The 16,271-nt window shown below is 35.6% G+C and overlaps 1 long non-coding RNA gene across 1 annotated transcript; it reads right to left on the bottom strand.

The window, feature by feature from the left end:
• Positions 1–7,962: 7,962 nt before the first annotated feature.
• Positions 7,963–9,788, bottom strand: LOC127546704 (uncharacterized). The gene is made up of 2 exons (XR_007950042.1): positions 9,689–9,788; positions 7,963–8,214 (listed from the first exon to the last, which is right to left on the bottom strand). It is a non-coding gene; the product is annotated as an uncharacterized LOC127546704 (long non-coding RNA).
• Between the last annotated feature and the right edge of the window lie 6,483 nt (positions 9,789–16,271).

The following is a 16,271-nucleotide window of genomic DNA, read 5'->3' as shown; positions in this document are numbered from 1 at the left end:
CTCTATTTCTAGACTTTAAGTTTTGACAAAGCCAAATTCCTAGGTGTTTCTCACAGAGGACATTTCATCTCTCATAGCTATGTTCTTGAATAGGATGTTCCTTATTTCTGGAAAGTGTTCTTTCCTCACCTCCATTGCTTGGAAATCCCTCTCTATCTTCAAAGCTTGGCCCAGCTATCATCTTGTGTATCATCCCTTTCCTGATCTTCCAAGCAGCAAAAGCCTTACCCTCATGCCTTCCCAATATCTTGTATTTATTATGCATATAATTTTTGTTTACTTATGTTTTCCTGTTTTTCCTTCAATAATATGTAAGCTTCCCCCCCCTTTCCTCCCTCTATGCATGTATACTTTGTGGGTATATACTGTGTGTGTATATACTTTGATAGTCACTTCCACTTTTTAATTCCTGCCAAAAAGTAGTAAAATACTACTTTTAAAAAATCCCTATTCCCAATGCTTCTTACCAAATAGTGAAAACCAGGAGATTTAAAATTTTTGAGTTTATAAGTCATGAGTCAGAGTATAATAGTTTAACCAGATAAGCCTGGAATATTTCACTTTTTTATCCCTCTTTATCACCAATATCTACCACTTTCAGTTTGGCGTCAGATCTAACCAGAGAAAGTCATAGTTAGGAAATACGAGAGGACACTGGAGTCTTTTGTACATACACCCCCTTCTTATCCTGATCATTTGCTATGAAATCAAGATTCAAGTTGTGAATTACAAAATGACCTAGGAAAGCAAAGAGACAGTTGTAGGGAAGGATGGAACACCCCAAGATTCAGGTGTTTGGCTGTATTAACACACCTATTTCCATTTTTTCTTTGCAAATCTACTTTAAAGTCTATCACACTGAGATGACTTCAATGGCACTTCCATTATTTTCAACTGTTTTCAAAGTATCTGAGAGTTCTATCTCCACATGCAGTTTTGTCATTTTCCCCACCTTTTCTTTCTTGTCCCTGAGGGGGGAAAAAAACAAAAGGAAGGCAAACCAAATGTGTGGTATCTGAAGATTTCCCTCCATCCCCCCCAAAAATAAATAAAGTAGAACAAATAAAGCATTTGCATTAATGAGTTTGGGTTAAGTGCCGGGCAAGAGCATCTTAATTCCAGATGTTCTCATGGGATCTGTTCATAAGCCACATTCCCATGGGATTCTCAAGGCAGCCTGGAATTGATGAAGGCAGCTTGTCCACCCCCTTCTTTGACCTATCCTCCATCAAATAATCCTACTCTTCTCCCCTTTCACCCCAATCCCACTTCCCCCCAAAAAAGTTTTATATATTGGATTTTGGCCAACATATATAGGTCTCCAAAGGGTCATATGATACTTAGCATGGGGAAGGAGGGGGAGGCACCTATCTACCATTATCATGTAGTTCTATGGTATGTTTTCAGTTAGTTGGCTCTGAGGAAGGCCAACTTTGGCCTCCCTTCAGATGGGTGTGTTGTGCATATGTGTATATTCTGTTGCCAGGCTACTGCAGGAAACATACCACTGGCAACACAGGTTGTTGGCCTTGGGTGTTGTATGTGCTATCCCCTCAGAATAAACACCCTTCTGGCATTTTTTGGATTGTCCAGTAATATATGCATAGGGTTTTTTGTTTTGTTTTGTTTTGTTTTTTTTTAGTGTAAGCTCACCTGTATAACATAAAACAAATGCTAGTGCCCTGGATGCTAAATAAAGGTCTTATAAATGCCATCTGTCAAAGATATAACAATTCCCATCCCACGTATTCTAAACATGTGCTCAGAATTCTGAGGTCAAATGGGAGAATCTCCAAGATGACTAATATTTATATTCCTCATCAGTTGTGCACATAAAAGTAGGATATATATATATATATATGTATATACACACATATACACATACACACATGTGTACACATATGCATGTACACTTGCATAACACATGCATCTATTATACATACATGTGTGTGCGCACTTATTTATTTAACCTCAGAAAATCTTGGGTTCAAATCCAGCCTCATACTAATTGGATGATCACTTAATCTCTGTTTGTCTCAATTTCCTCAACTATAAAATGAGGATAATAATAGCACCTCCTTTCCAGAATTATTGCAAGAATCAAATGAGATAATAATTGTACTTAGCACAGTTCCTGGCACATAGTAAGAGCTATATAAATGTTCACTCTTGTAAGACATCATATTTGTGTATACATATACATACGTGTACATATACACATATGTAAAAGAAATACATTAAAGCTCAATGGAGACCAGGGGAAGGTAAATTCAATTCAGAGTAGGCTAAATCAGATCAGCTTGGCCAATGCAGTTTTCTAACAACATTAATTCAGAACTTTCATAGGTTTGATTTCCTTTCAGCCTAATCCACCAAGGAGTTGCACACAAGTTCTGTGGATTTTCTTGCACAATTACAGATTATTGCCATGGCAACAATGGCACCATGTGACCATTTTTGCTACCTCAGAGACCAGAAACAGTCACTTAAAGGGAACACATATCATCTAGTAATGGGACTTCTGCTGTTGCCCTCACATTGTTTTAAGGGTAATCATTGCTTTTTTACAGATGTAGTTTCCCCCCATTTTCATGAGCTTTTTAAAGCAGTTTTGATTTGCTCTAAAACAGTTCCACATTTCCCTGAGTTTATTTGGCTATAATAAAAAGACATTTTGGGGTTTTGTGGAAGAAAAAAGGGGTGAAATTGATGACTTGATCAGGGGAGAGAAGTTGTTGGAAAGAAATAAGTATAAGAAATAACTTTTTAGCAGATGGTTTCTCCGCTCCCATTAGACTTGAGACTCACATCATCCTTGCAACTATGGATCTCCATGTGCAGTAAACCATTCTGAGAATAAAGTTCCCATTTTCTGTAGAATATGTTCTGATCTTCTGTCAGCTATGCAGACACAATGAGAAATGAGACCTATACTAATTAGGTTATAGAAATGATTGAGATAGGATACCAGGTAATATTTTCACTCCAGCAAAACAATCCATTTCTTTTCAGAAACTTGTAGGCCTGGCCAAACCCCTGCTCATTCTGCCAAACATTTCCCCTTTAATTTTTTAACCTCTGGGCATTTCAGAGAAAATTGAATCCACATGTTTTAAGATTCATTTGCAAATGCAGTTTGCTCAAAGCTGTTTGATGACCAATATGCCCTCTGAGAACTTTTATGAGCTTCCCCCCACACTCACTTTTTTTTTCTTTTCTAAACTCCTCCTCTCTGAATCAGGAAGTGGCATTTGGAGTTTGTTTAGGAATTCGAGGCCTGCTACTCACAAAAAGCTGCCAATGTTTCTCTTTCCCTGTTCTGAATCCTGGTAGTGTTAAGGAATACTCTTTTTCATTGAATACTCCAGAATATTTGAGGGTAATGAGCTGTTGTTTATATACTGAAAAACTGAAGAACAGATTTTATATGGAAACAGTCCAATTTTTATGTCACATGGTTCTATCCCTCTTTCTTATGGGTGACATTTGTATGGAAACAGATGTTCTGTTTCTCAGGGACAAGTCTCCACCTGTGACAGAATTCCCCATTTAGAATTGTGTTTATGAAGCAATTTCTTAAACTTGAAATTCAGGACCCTCCAGCCAAAATGGCAAAAAGGGCCCTCAAGGTACTTTGTCAATTGCAAAATCCATAGATCTTTAGATATGTCTAAGATCCCTTTTTCAAGAAATGTCCTTAAAACATATGGGTACTATTTCTTCCCAGTCCATTCGGTCAGAAGCAGGAGATTTTAATTCTTAGTATTGTAATGATTCGAGTATTATAAGTACTGCAAGGGGGAGGGAATATTCCAGGAACATGATAAAGCTATTTCTTTTTTTAAAATGCTGGGACATAAATTCAAATCTAAGACACAAAATACTTATTGGTTGCGTGAACCTGGACAAGTCATTTTACCCCAATTGTCTTGCCAGAAAATGAATGAATGAATTTAAAGTAATGTCCTTGGTCTCATAAAAATGCATTGGGTAAAGAGGAAGAAATAACAGATATTGGGGAAATATATGGAAAGGTAATTGTCTCTAAATAGTGTTATTGTTTTTGTGTTTGTGTTTGTTTTTACAATTCATCTATAAGGGACCAAAGTCAGGTGTTTTTTAATTATTATTGAAAATGTTAAGTGTCATCCCACCTGTGTTCCAGGATTTTCTTAATGAGACCTCATTCTGTTGAGAACTCTCTCTACATAAATATTTGTGAGAAAATAAGATGCTGCCAGGAAGCTTATTGAATACAATTGCTATTTTTTCCCTTTCTTTCTTCATTTCTCTTCACCACACAAATAGTCCCAGAGAAGCTCAAATTAAATTCACATGACCTATTTTTAACTTTCATCCAAACTTTTTTTCCTCTCCTTCAAGCCTGAGAATTGAACAAATACTGTTCTTAGTAGTGTGTTGAATGTGAAGTCATAACCATGATGAGTATTACATATTAGCTCTGAGGCATCACCATAGGAGTGGAAGGAACACTGAATTTGGAGTCAGAAGCCCAAGTCTAGATTCATTTATTAACTTCACCTCTCCTGTATCTCAGCTTCCTTTTTGGTCAAATGAGGATATTGGACAAGGGAATAGCTAAAGTCCCTAGAAGCCTCAAAAGCCAAACTCTGCTCTCTTTTGACTATAACACACAGTTTCCCATTAAATAGTATATGTGGTCTCCTGTAATTTCCTTTTTCATATCAGTTCTACCAAATATTAGCATAACTATTTCATAAAGAACAAATGAGGAACCCATAAATCCTTTCCCTAAATACTTAAGACCCCTTGAACATTCACAATTCTGTCTCTTCTTTGTTCCACCTAGCATGTTTAAGCCTGTGGCTATCTAGAAGACTCTCTATAGAGATTAAGTGGCTTGTGTTTTAGTACTCAACTATTCAAATTAGAAGTGATAAAATTATGGATACATAAAAACCAAAATACCTTTAAAAACATAATTTCATCACTCATATAAAATACTAAATAATTACTGTAATCACTTTAAACTTGATCTTTTTAAATTTAATCTATATGTTGTCAAAATAAACCACTTGATTAACTTCAAAGATACATCAAACTAGTTGTTTAGTTTTGTGTAAGAAAACACACACACATATACATATGTACACAGTGTACACTGCTCATTTTTAAAACTAGTTTCATTGGTTATGTGTTCTCATAATTATAAGTCATTGAAGAAAGAAGTTTAGAGAAGGGGTCCTTAAATGTTTTTCACTCACAAAATGTGAGTGAAATTTTCATCTGAGAAATTTTTACATGAGACTGTGTATACAAGTATATAAAATAAAATTATATATAAAATAAGAAATTTACTGACAATCATAATTTTGTGACCCTCACATTCAACTATGAGACCCCATATATAGTCATGAACTACAGTTTAAGAAGTGAGGGTTAGAGGTATGAGGGAGTTGCTGTTCAGTCATTTTAGACATATCCAACCCTTTCTGACCCCATTTAGAGTTTTCTTGCCAAAAATGCTGAAGTGATTTGCCCTTTCTTTCTTCTTCATTTTACAGAAGAAGAAACTGAGAGTTAAATGACTTGCCCAAAGTGACATAGTTAGTAAGCATCAGATTTAAACTTAGGAAGATGAATCTTCCTGACTTCAGACTTGGTATCCTATCCACTAGTCACCTAGCTGCTCAAGTTGTCTTATGCTTTCTCCTCATTAAGAATTTTGTGTGTCCCAGCAAAAAAACTGGGAGATGACTATAAACCACTACATAGAATTCCCAATCCCTCTATTTTTGTCCACCTGCATTTTTGATTTCCTTCACAGGCTAATTGTACACTATTTCAAAGTCCAATTCTTTTTGTACAGCAAAATAATTGTATGGACATGTATACATATATTGTATTTAATTTATACTTTAACATATTAACATATTGGTCAACCTGCCATCTGGGGGAAGGGGTGGGGAAAAGTTGGAACAAAAAAATTATTCTCAATGCTGAAAAATTGCCCATGCACATATCTTGTAAATAAAAAGCTATTAAAAAAAGAAGAAGAAGAAGAATTTTGCATGTAGGAGAAAGAGGTTGAACTTGGAGAAGGAGCAGGATCTCAATCAGAATTTTTTTGAAACCATCAATTACATAATTTTGTAATATTGGCCAAGCACTTACAATTAAACCTTCCACTAATACCATCTTTGGAGATCTCAAAAAAAAAAAATACAGAATCACAAAATTTCAGAGGCAGAAAAGGCCTCAGATACTGTCTAGTCCAATTAACATCCATTTAAAAAACTCCCATTTTAGCATTCAGTGGTCATTGAGTCTTTGCTTGCTAGTCTCCAGTGAGAAAGAACTAAATTCTCCAGAAGTCCATTTGATTTCTGGAGAATTCTAGTGACTAGTATTAGAACAACTGACCTAAATTTTCATCTTTGAAATTTTCATCCATTGTTTCTACTTCTTTGTATTGGGGTGGGATCAAACAAGTTTAATCTCTCTTCCATATGACAGCTTTTTATTTTTATTTTACTTTTTAACTTTCATTTTTATTGATGTATTTTGTTTTTATATTACATACACTTACAGATTATTCCCACTTCATGAGAGATCTCTGGTAACAAAGAAAAACAGTTAAGTAAAACTAATAATATAGTGACTTCATCTGAAAGTTTATGAAACAGTTCACATCTGGACTACCCCTCCCACCTCTTTTTTTTTTTTAACAGTACTTGAAGACTATTACATGTCCCCACCTCCCCCTTCCCAACCCCCATTAAAACCCTTAGTCTTCACTTCCCAAAGTTTTCACTGTAGTTTTTCAATAAACAATTACTTAATTGAGTGGCGTTCTAAATCTTCATACCAAACCCCATCCATAGGGACTAGTTTAATAACAAGGTCTAGTATATTATTCCTATGTGACATTGCTCAGAATAACATGACACAAACTTGTACCTCTTTCTGAGGAGCTCAAAAGGAAAAGGCTGAAAAGTGAGGAACAAAGAATTACCTCTTTAAACAAACAAAAAACTACAATATTCAAAAGAATGATATTAGCAATAATAACAGTCAATGTTTGCAAACACTTTACACACACCTTATTTGAATTCAAAACAAAGCTGTAAAGTAGCTTCTCCGAGCATCCTCATTTTTCTGATGAGATAATGGAACCTCAAAGAGGCACTATACTGCACACTTTTAAGTTTAATCTGAATTATTAACATTTTCTTAAGCTAGACAATCAACAAAAAAATATAAATTGAGCCCTGAGTTGTAGTCTTTGATGATTGTAAATCCTCACATTGAAATTATATATGTGTGTGTTTATATACCCACATTTGTATATATTTATACATATATAGGAATATATATATACACGCATATATATGTATATATATATGTGTATATATATACATACATCATATTTGACAATTGGAACTCAGTATACTTTTTTTTCAGGATATCCAGTTGTTAAATATTTTCTAACCTACATTTTCCCTGCCTAGATTGAATGCCTATTTCTTCAACTAGTTCAGCTGTATGCTCACTTTCCTTCTCTGAGCCTCAGTTTCTCCATCTGTAAAATAAGGAGAATAAAATAAATCATCTCTAAAATCTTTGCAAGCTCTGAGATTCTGACTGTATGGCTTGATTCTAATTTTCCTTAGTTCTAAATGAGTTAGTAACCCTCATCTGAAAAAGGAACATGGCCTATCATATGTACAGCTGACATTGGCTATTCAAGGTCTGTAAATGCCCTGGAGCCCAAATATCTTTCCATATCCCAGGAGAGGAAGCTGCTGCCAGGTCAAGACCAAGGTCCTGGGTTGGATAGGCTGAGGAAGCTCATACTATAACCATCTAAGCATACTTAGCCCAGGGAGGGAAAAATCAGAAGATTTCAGTTTCCATTACTGTTAGCCCCTTAACCTCTGCAAGCCAAACATAAGTAAATAAAACCCCAAAATAGAACTGTTTTAAAAATAACAAGGAAAAGTTTTATTTTTCCCCTTCTTTTTTTCTTTGCCTCCCTTTTTGCTTCCCCCTCAGTAGCTTAGGCAAAAGAAACATGTCTTTTTTTGTGTATTCTGTTGGCATGATTGAGAGAATTCTGTTGGTTTGTAGTTCAATTCTCTGGAGCTCACAGTTGGCATGTTGTTTGATTTTTCCTCAAATGGACCCGTTTGTATCTGACTTGATCATGTTGTCTTGCTGATGCCTGAGGTCCTACATATGAGAAAAAGAAGAATATGAGAAGTGAAGAAGTGATTTTCTTTTTTGAAGTGATGATGTAAGGAAAGAAAAGGGAGAGGGGAGGTAATTGAACAAAGAATCAGCGTCCAAGGTTGAAGAAGATAAGACCTTTGCATTTTTTCCTGTTATTAGGTTTCCATATGTAAAAGACAGGATAATCTCTTCTTGAAAAAGCATGAGTCTAGAAACTGGAAGATCTCATCTCTACCGTCTAGAATATCACATTTCAGGCCCTTTGATCCTTTAAAGTGGGAGCTTCTAGGTCCTAGGTAATCCTGATTGAAGCTCCTCAATATTTGAATTATTTCTTTCTGGCTGCTTGCAGTATTTTCTCCTTGATTTGATAATTCTGAAATTTAGCTATGACATTTCTTGGAGTTTTCATTTTGGGATCTCTTTCAGGAAGCTATCGGTGGATTCTTTCAAAGGATATTTTGCTTTCAGAGAGCTCATCTCTAGTCTTGACTTAGCCTCTCAGTAAACACAAACTTACCATGTCAATTAGTCTCACCATACCTTGATTTCTCCATCTGTAATATAAGAGAATTCTAATATTCTATATCTCACAGGGTTTTATTGAGGATATAGAAGCTATTAGAATTATAGAATTTTAGGGCCAGAAAAGATCCTCTAGTTCAGCCTCCCACTCATCACAAGATTCCTTTCTATAACATCCCTGACAGATGGTGACCCAGTCTCTGGTTGAGGTCATATGTTGAGCTGAAATCTAACACTTTGTGACTTCCTCACAGCAATTGGGAAGATGGTCTTTGAAGAAAGGCATTTTGTGGAGTCACAGAATGTTAGGGTTGGAAGGGAATCTCAGTAGTCCTAATTCTAACAGGAAGCATGACTACCTTCTATTTTCTCCAAATTTTTGACTTTTGGCCAAAAATCTCACTTCCTAAATCAACTGAATAGGAAAGAACGCATTAAATAGAATATATATACACCTAGGGATACACATATATATACATTTTTGTTTACATATTAATTTAATACCTTGAAAAATTCTTAATTTCATAGTTATTCTTCCCACCAAAACAGATCTATTAACTTTTAAAAATATTTCAATAACTATATTTCAGGAAAACTAGTTTCTTTCGGTTATGCTATGTATTTTATGGTTAAAAACATGAAAAGTGGTACATAGACTTCATCAGGTTGCCAAAAGGGCTCATGACATATAAAAGCAGTTATGAGGGTTCCTGCTAAGTTGTATAGATAAGGAAACTGAGGCCTAGAAAGGCATGCATTTCTTGCACAAGATCACATAGGTAGTAGGATTTGTTCTTTTGCTCTAAGCTGAGCCAAATAAGGATACCATTTTAGCTGACAGAAATAACCATACTTAAACAGGACATTAAACTATATTAATGGAGTAGACTGAGAAGCCATTAGAAATTCCTGGTTGAATCAAAGATTGATTTCAAAGACTCTGAGATACCTCAAGGCCAGCAGGATCTCCAGAGAGGATAGGAACTGATTGGAGCTGAAGCACTGCTTCATCTGTGTGCATCTGAGTGAACACTTTAAATCTCCAAAGATTGAACTATAAAGAGAAATTAGTTTATTAATAATTCACAGTCTTCAAGAAGGGAAAAAAATGTCAAAAACATATGCTCAGGAACAAAGCTTGATTTTATTTTCCCTGTTTAGAATAAAGAACACTGTGTAGAAAAAGAGTTGTCAAACTCATAAGATTAATTTGGTCCCTTTTTTTGATTATCATTGAGTGTGGTGCATTTGTGTATGTATGTATGTATATGTCAGGATGTGTGTGTGTGTGTGTGTGTGTGTGTGTGTGTGTGTATTTGTTCCAACTTCCTCCTTGATGTTTCAAATTCTCCAAATTTTCTGCAGTTTGTGGGGAGTGTTAGTAACCCAGTATTTTCTTCAACTTTTAATTGTTCAGGACATTTTCATAGTGTAATTTTAGTCAACTAAACTAAATTAGAGTTTGTGAATTCCAGGCAACTTACTCAAATACATTATGAGAATGTGTTATTCAACTTTTTACTTCTAGTATAAAAGGAAAATTGATTGATCATTGGACCTAATAAAGTTCCTCAAAGTAAAAAGGTGAAAAACACAACAGGATCATCTTGATGGGGGATAGAAGCACAAGAAAAGGCAAAGGAGGAGGAGCCTCAGTTACTACCTAAAAAAGCCCATTTTCTATTGGTTCATATGACATAATGGCCAAAAAAAAAAAAAAAAAGGATTGGATTTGGGAACAAATAACTAGAATTTGAACTCTGATGAATTTGAACCTGGCCTTTGGTAAGCAATCTACTAAACTTCCTCATTTGAAAAATAATGGAGTCAGGCTAGATCAGATGTTCTTAATTTTTTTGTGTGTGTCATAGATCCCTCTGGCAGTTTGAAGGAACCTATGGCACCCCTTTCAGAGTAATATTTAAAACATAAAAAGAAATACTTTAAGATTACTAAGAAAATCAAACTTAAATTGTTCATTTTTTTTGTCCTTCTGATTCACAGTTCTCCTGAAATCTGACCTCCTTGATTAAGAACCTTCAGATTAGATGACCTTTTCCCTTCTGGCTCTAAGCCTCAGTCTATCTCTTTGATGACAACACAATTTCTTTGTGTTTCAATGTCCTCATAAGTAAAAGTAGCAAATTGGTTTAGGAGGACTTCTGCCTTTAACATGCTATTGTTCTAAGTTAATATGGAATAAAATATCCCTAAATATGGTTAAATAAAATGTTTAAATAAAAAGTGGAATTAAGCATAAGAAGCCATTTTAGACTCCTCTCCAGAGTTCCCTTTAAGATTTGGCAAATGAGATAAATTCCCTGAAAACCAGAACTATGCATATTACTGCAGTATATAGAGAATTTAAAGAAGACTAGCACTTCTGATGTGAGAGCTTTCTAAACCCTTTTTAGGCCTCCTCATCCACTTTTGGAGTCTACCTGGCACACAATTCTAACCTGTGACTACAAGAAGCTTTACCATGTACAAAGACTACACCCTAGAAAAACAACTCTATAGAGTGGCTAAACCAAGTTGAGGAGAACTGATGAATCTCAAACTCATCAGTGAGTTAGGAGCTAAAGTAGTCCCAGTGGAGGGCTTAGAGTTTGGTCAGACATTGCCAAGTCCATTCTGGGTAATTGCCAGTCATTTTGACTTTTGACTTGCCACTCAACTTTGACGACTCGGGAAAAGAGAATGAGACTGATGATTTTGTGGAACTCTGCCTTACTTAAATCAAATTCACAAGACATCACCCTGGGATATCATTGCTCCTCTTTGAAAATGAAATACAAGCAATAACAACACATATTACCACAACACCCAAAATCTTTGTGATTTCCTTGGGCTGCTTATTGTCCTTTGTGAGCTACATTTCTCAATTCCACCCTTTCCAACCACCACCACACACACATATGCACACATTCCCTCTTCCTTAATCTCTTCTATAGAGTGACACTAAGCTCTAGAGTTCACTAGCCAAGGCTGCTCTTGAGCTCCAGTTTAAACAGATTTTTCATATCAATACCTTAAGAATCTGTGATTTCATCTGTGAGAATAAGTCTGTTCATTAATGCAAACATTCTCATGTCTAAGTTTTCTTTTCAGTAACTTGAAAGTTGAGGAGAAGATGAAGAAATAGAGGAGGGAAAGGAGGAGAATGAAAAATAAGAAGAAGAGGAAGATAAGGAGGAAGAAAACCAGTAGCATTTTCAACACCCGGGGAAAAACCTTCTTGTGGTGATTTCCTTGTACTCAAAATATTTTCACCTTGATGGGATCTGGCAGAACTTGGGCTCCCATGGCACAAATTTCAAGAACCCAAGGCATTCCCTTCCTTCTTTGCAAAGGGGAGGACTTATAAGTGTGAAATATTACATATTCTGTCAAAATCAATTGATGTGTTAGCTGGTTTTTCTGAACTGCTTTTTCTCCCTTTCTTTTTTTATTCTCTGTTATAAGGATAAATGGGTAGGAGGAAGGGCAGTAGATAGAATATTGGATTTAAAGTCAAGAAGATTTGAGTCTGAATTGAGCCTCAGATATTAGTTGTGTAATCCTTACAAGTTGCACAACTTCACAGTTTGTTTCTATTACAAACAAAATATATCAGATTTTGTTTTGTTTTTGGTGAGGCAATTGGGGTTAAATGACTTTCCTAATGTCACATAGCTAATGAGTATGAAGTATCTGGGACTAGATTTGAACTCAGGTCTTCCTGATTAGGGCCAGTGTTCTATTCACTGTGCTGTTTAGCTTTCCTATGCCAGTATTTTTAAAAGAATAAATAAATAAAAATCACCTCAAGGTGACCACCACCTCAAAATCATATATGAGATTATAATTTAAGTGGAAGAACATATATACAAATTCAGGATGAGGGAAGAAGAAGAGTCTTCCTGTTTTCAAGCTTTCTTCCTTCTAATCCTTCTCATATGTCACTCCCTTACTAAAACATCCTTAAAAGTTCCCCACTGCCTCTAGAATAGAAGTTTTTATATTCTCACACCTTTTTGTCATAGACTCTTTTGTCAGGCTTCCATAAAATCTTATAAACATCTCAAATGAAAAAATATATATATACACAGGATTACAAGGAAAACTAATTAAGTTGAAACAAAGATGTAAATTCTTACCATTCAAATTCACAGATTTGCCCTATGAAGAATCCTTGCTCTAGGATAAAAATCTGCCTCTGCTTTTAGTCTCATTTCATATTACTTCCCTTCCCATGCTCTCCATTCCAGTCAAATTGGCCTGCTGGTTGTTTTTAACATAGCCTGTCTCCTGCCTCTATACTTTTGTATAAAGTGTTCCCCAGGAGAGCCTGAAAAACACCTTCTCCTTATCTCGCCCAGAGGCAATTTTCTATACAAGACCTTTCTTCATCTTTTCATTTTGCTTGTTAATGCACTCTGCTTGAAATGATTTTTAGTACTTCTGCATAAACTTTGCATTTACTTTTCTCTCTGGGGGAGGGGGGAGAGACAGAAAGAGAGACAGACAGAGAGAGAGAGAGAGAGACAGAGAGACAGAGAGAGAGAGAGAGAGAGAGAGAGAGAGGTTTGAATTTTCTTAGAACGGAAGCTCCTTGAGGCAGTGATTTTTTGGGGGAGGTCTTTGCATTTCTACTTCTAGGTGCTTAATTAATATATGAGGAACTGAATTGGATTGCCTAATCCCACATAGGAAGTAAGAAGGATCATAGATTTTGAATTGTAAAAGGACTAGCTACTTCAACCCTCTCATGTTGCAGATGAGGACATTAAGTCCCAGATTGGTTAAGTGACTTGATCAAAATCACATAAGTCATTAGTCTAACCCATTCTAACCCAGATTCTTTGACTCTAAATATAACTCTCTTTGGGGGGCATCAAGCTATCACTAGTATAGTCTTGATATTCAGAATTCCCCTTTAAATGCAAATATTTCTGGTGTGATCTCAAGCTCTATTGCTTGCTTCCTCATCTGTAGAAATGGGGATAATAATACTTGCATGCCTACCTCATAAAGTTGTTCTCAAGGAAGAATTGTATAAACAAAAGAGCACTATAGACATCTGAGCTATTTTCTCTTCCTTGACTATAAAATTGAAGGCAAGGAAATTTTTTTTTTTTGGTATACCCTACCTCTCCCTTCCTATTATTCCTATACTTAGTGAGAGTTGTCCTGGTGATATCTTGAAACCTGGTTTTCCTTAGAGCACCTGCAAATATGGCTCACATCTGGTTCCTCCCCCAAAAGGGAACCTGGCCTAAAGTTGTTTTCTTGTTTTGGATTCACAGAACTTTTTCCCTCTAATCAGAATCTCAGGATAGTTCAGATTTTCTCCAGGCAAGAAAGCATAACCATTCAAAAGCTGATGCAACATTTGGTGTTATATGGGGCTGTCTTTCTCTGAAGCTCACTGCTCTTTTTGCCTTACTTTCTCATATGTCTGGTACTGTCTCTCATTCTAGATGTAATTTGTAATTACATCTGGATGTAATTCCTCAACTTTTCTTTTGCCTCTATCTTTCCCCTCCAACAACATAAGGTGAACAGAATAAGACTTCATTTGAAGTTTCAACTTATTTATGTAATTAGAGATGATAATATTCAATTTTTCCCCATGAGATGCCTCTTGAGCTTGGTAAACTACTTTGTCCCATAGTAAATAATGATGGGAGGACTATTGCCTCTAATTAAGACACAGAGAAGCCCTGTGTACACTTGCTTTGCTGCTTGCTAATTCCTAAAATATAGAAGTTCCATTTCCAAGGAGTTTGGACATTGGTTTTGACTCTGCCCAGTTTCCCTTTCACTGGATTTAGTCAATTGCTTGGTTCTAAAATCCTTTCTGTTACCTTTATTAATCCAGAATGTCTACTGATACCTGACTGGGACCTAAACTCTTCCTTCACATATATTTAAGCTTAGGGGGTCATGAAAAAAGTACTGTTTCAACTGAGGGTTGTATTTGCTAAATTTGGATCCTGAGAACCTAGATTCAAATTTCAGTTTTGTCCTTGTCTATGTGATTTTCCAAGACTTGATGTCCATTTCTATAATGTTATTGGAGAGGAGAAGAGGGAAGTGATTAGATGCCCTTCAAATTCCCTTTCAGATTTATGTCTTTGGAGATTTTGACCTGATTTGAGGGTTAAGTTAACAGTTAGCTAAAAAATCCAGATAAACCTTTGCGGGAGTGAAGGGACAAAAAAAAAAAAAAAGTGAAATCTAAAATACCAAGGGGATATAAGAAGAAATTTCCTGAAAAAAAGAAATAGAGGAAAATCTATTTAAACAGTTTTACTATTTCCCTAAGAGCTGGTAACTGGACTAGTTAACATTTTTTTTCAAAGAACAAATGTGGAAGTAGTTGAGACAGAAGGTAAGTACATTGCAAAAACAACAAGAAGAACAACAATAAATCCTATAATTCCTTCAACAATCCAGTAGAGCCTTTGAAGAGATATGAGAAGTTACTCAATCAGTAGACATTTTTACAATATCTTTACTCTGTACCAGCCATGCTGATGATATGGGAGAAAAATCCTCATGAGCTTATGTCAGTTGGGAAGACTAACCATACACAGTCAAAATAGCAAATAATCAAACAAATGAAAAATAATAGCATAATTCACATTAAATTGATCCATCAAAATTGTTTTCCAAGTGTAGACTCAATCAGGCTTCCTGGATTTTCATTTCAATTACAACTACCATCATACCTCTCCATTCCTTAACTGTTGTCTATTGGAATAGATTCCTAATTGGTCTCTCTACCTTCACTCTCTCCTCTCCCCAATCCACCCTTCTAAAAGCTGTCAAAGTCATCTCATTTTAATAGTCTTATGCCAAAAAGTTATAGTCACTCCATCTTGGTTTAAGATAAAATACAAGCTCTTCTGATGAGCATTTAAAGAACTGCACAATGTGCCTCCCACCTCTCGTTCCATTATTATTGCATATTATTTTCCTTTATACATCCTACATTTCAGTCAAATGGGTCTCCTTGCTCATACCTGTAAATGATATGCCATCTCTCATTTCTATGCCTTTGTAGGGTCTTTCCCCCACAGGCAGAATGCCTTTCTTCTGTTTTATCATCTTGAAGCCCTAATTTTCAAAGTTCATTTCAAAGGACACTTCATAATTTATGGGGAGCCTATCCTGATCTATTTGCCCCACCCCATCCTAGCTACTCCTTTCCCCTGGAAATTAAATTGCTTATATTTTATATTTATTTTTCTTCATGATTGTTCTTTCTCTACCCTCAAGAAATTGGAACTTCTTTGAGGTCAGAGATTTTTTTTTTGCTTTTGTCTTTGTATTCCCAAGGCAAATCCATATAGTAGGTCCTTGTTTAATAAAAATGGTTGAATGAATGAGTTCTGAGGAGAATACATTGAAGATAATGAAAGAGATTTCAAGATTATGGAAGGATTTTGAAATGAAGATGTTACAGTGGCCCACAGTGACCATTTCACTGACAATTTGAAAAAAATGTTCTCTCTACAAAGGAAGTATAAACTGGAATTGACTAA

This window comes from Antechinus flavipes, chromosome 2 (genome assembly GCF_016432865.1).
Source record: "Antechinus flavipes isolate AdamAnt ecotype Samford, QLD, Australia chromosome 2, AdamAnt_v2, whole genome shotgun sequence".
NCBI classification, from domain to species: domain Eukaryota; kingdom Metazoa; phylum Chordata; class Mammalia; order Dasyuromorphia; family Dasyuridae; genus Antechinus; species Antechinus flavipes.
Note: the sequence above shows the minus strand (reverse complement) of the source record. Positions and strands in the feature narration are given on the sequence as shown.